Raw genomic sequence first — 4,031 nt, 5'->3', positions numbered from 1 at the left:
TGATGAGTTCATTCATACTGTGATGGTATGATTATCTAAATGCCAATCAAACTACACGTGCATGATCAGCATCTTCATTATTGTCTCTGCATTTGTATTGTGGTCTTAACTTCCATGCCAGATCAGATACAGATTTCGCAAATAACTGCGTATCATGCATTGAATGAGTGGTGAGACAGAAGCCTACTGCTTGTCCTTCATTACCCTTAAGAATTCTACTGTTAGTGAGATTTGTTATTGATTTTCAGTTTGCTTACTGTCTTATTCACTGGAGTTCTGCAGTGCATCTTTGTTATGTGTAATCTGATGTTCATACAAAAAAATGTATATGGGGAATCTCTTTATTATTACTGAAGACTCAGAGCTTTGTTCTTCTTATCACAGAAGTACCTAAATTATGGTACTGTAGCTGAGTATCATTCTTTCACCTGATAGTGGCTCTGTGTATCTGCATGTGCTTTCATCTTTTGGGAAACAAAAGGATCTGCAGAAAGTGCTAAGAAGTTTGGGAAGTAGTTAGAATTTCTCTTAAGAAAAGGGACCTCTTACTGAGAATTACTGAGAGTAAGGGAAAAGGCAAATGTATCCAGTGAAAATGAGTTACAGACCATCTGTCTGCCTCCTTTCTTCCAACATTGCTCTTTCACACAGCATTCCTTGGAAAACAGCTATTGCCAATATATGGTAACTTTCGTCTACTCCTACAGCTGAAGAGCAGTATTGTGATAGAGATTAAGCAGTGTGATAAAAAATGAGCCAACACAAAGAGAAGAGAACACAGGAAAACCAGCAAATTAATTAATTTCCAATTGTTTTCATACACAGATCAATCTCTAGTGCATAGTATTTATGTTTCTTCAGTGCATTTTTTTTAGTAGACAGAGGACATTGCATAGATACTTTTTCAGCAGATGCATGCAAAATACGTGTCTTAATTTTGTGCATGGTGGTTTGCTCAGAAGGCCTGGTTGCTTAAGAAGGTTTTCTGTGCCCAGGATAAACATCATTTGGTGATGGCAGTGATTTTGGTGTTTTGATGATTTGATGATGCTTGACTAGTGATGGACATGGTTCTTATCAGCAGAATTCACTTGTTTCGTCACTTTGTGTGATAATATCAGCAGTGAGAATGCTGAGAATTGCAAGCTTTTCAAAGTGGGATTGCCTGATGTTTTTGATGTAAGATTTTAAATTACATAGAAATGCACTTTTTTTTTCTCCAACAGTTTATTTTGTCTTTTATTTCTCCCATATCATGGCAAATTATGCAGCAAATCTGGAAAGCATTAAAGAGAATATCTTAAATTTTTAGAAGCAAATGACAGGCTTTGATTTTTTCCTTAAACCACTCAATAGTTTTGCAGTTTGGAAGACCAGAAAGAAAGATCAGTTTACAGAACTATGGTGGATACGTAGGGATTCTGAAAAATTGCATCCCCAGCAATATGTCTTCATAATAAGTAGTGATGGCGCACAGCTTCCATCTCACCAAATCCTGTAGGGGAGGAGAAAAGCAAGGGTCAGGAGAAAAGCAAAGGAAAGTAGGTTGTGAGACCTTTGATTAAAAGTTTTTCTGAGGCCATGGTAAGTTAGAACAGCCTCAGGACTCTCTCAACATCCTAGAGGATGATTCTTGTTGCAATATGTGCTCATGTGTTATGACGGGTTTAGGTAATTTTTTACTTAATTCCTACAGTCTGAGACACAACACAGAATTCAGCCCTCTGCTCGTGACCAGAATGCTATCACCTGGGATTCAGCAGATCTGCATGTGTATGCCTGTGATAGATGAGCTGGGGAAATAGGGCACGTCAACCACTTGTGCACACATGACTACCTCTAGCAGGCAGACATACAGCTATTGTGCCTGTCACATCAAATATTTTGAGCAAAGTTTGCGTAACCAGAAAGTCTGCACATAGCTGATAGTGCACTGTCAGCCCTGAGGTAGTTTTTCTGTGACACTGATAGTTATGAGTATAAACTTTTTTTGCATAGCATAGTAGCACGACCTTCCTTGACACCTGTGTAATCATGCATATGCTGAGCATAAGGATAGTGTATAAAGTGATAAAGTGATAACTTGAAGACAGTATTATTCCCTAATGCAAGCTGTTTCACTGGCTGGGAAATCAGGGACTGAATCATTCCTTTTCTCTCTTGACTTCTGCAGTATGCATTATTTGCAGAAGTCATGCTCCACGTATGATTGGCTTAGATTCACTTTAGGGAGTAGCACAGAGCATCAGTAGACAATACATATTCTTGTAATGGAGTACATTGTTTCTGAAATCTGTCTTGCTCTGAAGAGATGAATAATTTAATTTCTTTTTTGATGTTCCTCAAGTAGATTCTTTGCTGCAATCAGCTTTTAACTAAGGAGCCTACTTTCTTGAAAGTGATGAGACTCATCTGCTTGTTGGTTTTTTAACCTCTGACTGCCTAAGAGAAAGGTATACAAAAAAGGATGAACTTCTTTTTCATCAGTAGACTTGCTAACAGACTGGAAACTACTCATAATTTTTAAGTAATTCCCAAGTACAGTTCAGGGTTGATGCATGTCCTGAAAGATATATGATTCCTTAATGACTTTCTTTCTGTTACTCATAATACGTTTATTCCATACAGTAGTTGGTCTGTGGACTCACAGAATCACAAAATCACCCGGGTTGGAAGGGACCTCAAGGATCATGTAGTTCCAACCCCCCTGCCTAGCAGGACTCCTGTGTATTTTCCCTAAATCTTTGGAAAGCTAAAAGATGTGAATCTGCCAGTGTTACTCAAGACCCTGTCTCTAAAAATCCTGTATAATTGTGCTTACCATTGAGTGAAGCTGCAAGATCCATCTGTTCATTTCCCAAATTTGTTACAATTCTGTATGAACGTCTTGCTGTCACAAGACTCTGATCATACTGTGCAGGCAGTGTTTTAATTCCATATGGTGAGATGACAGCAGGAGCTTTCTTGGAATACTGAATATCTTTACTGTATTTGTAGCCCTATCACTGTAAAGAATAACTTGGGCTGGGCTAATTATGGCTTTGTCATTCAGCCTTAATTAATTAACAAATGCATTTGCAGTCTGGGGAGTGGGGAAATGTGGGGGGAGAATAACTGTGTAAGTGCTGACTGTTACTATTGTGAGAGCATAGCTCCTGGAGTATCATTTAATTTGCAATTATTTGTATTATGGTGGTGATTGAGTGCTTCACAAAAGATGTGGAAATTCACTAACCCAGTGAACATGTAATCTAATTTCAAGCATAGACCACAGTGACTTAGAAAAAAAAAAAAAACAAGAACTTAAAGGAAAACAAAGATGAAGCACTATGAAATAAGACCATGTACTACACAAAATTCGCCATGTCTACTTCTTGCTCCTTCTCCAACTTACTTTCTTTTCTAATATGGAAAAATGGGGTTCTAGAAAGAATCTAACTGAGCAAATAGTACTGCTGAAAAACAACATTCCATCTAATATGCAAAAAGTGAAAAACAGTAAAAAGGTAATATAAGGAAACAACAAAGTAATCTGCAAATAATGGAGGACAAGGTGTGCCGACTGAGAGTACTCTTGGTCATCCACTACAGCAATGTATGAACTTGACAGGTTCAAGTATTCTTTGGCTATTCTGTGCTCACTGTTAATCCTCAGTGAGGATGAAATTGTTACAGATATTTGATGGAGAATGTGCTAACAACATTAGCTACCTGTAAAATCCTTTATCATCAGACAGGTGGGAATGAATCACAAAGATGCTTACTCATTAGAAGTTTTTATAGCATTTAAGTGTTTAAGGATGTTGTCTTGTGGTGTTGGAATCAGCAATTTCCCTTTCAGTCTTCACTGAAATCATGACATGATTTCAGTGTCATGAATGTTGAGTGTATTTCCACAGATTATTTGCTCCTAGTGATGTATTTACTATGTAGTAGTATTCCATAACTGTTGCGGTTTTTACTTTGCCACTGAAAAATACATACACAAAAAACTGTACGTCTAAGAATGCTCAGTCTATTTTGAAAAGAGA

Source organism: Tetrao urogallus (assembly GCF_951394365.1).
Source record: "Tetrao urogallus genome assembly, chromosome: 6".
NCBI classification, from domain to species: domain Eukaryota; kingdom Metazoa; phylum Chordata; class Aves; order Galliformes; family Phasianidae; genus Tetrao; species Tetrao urogallus.
This window is presented reverse-complemented; position numbering follows the sequence as displayed.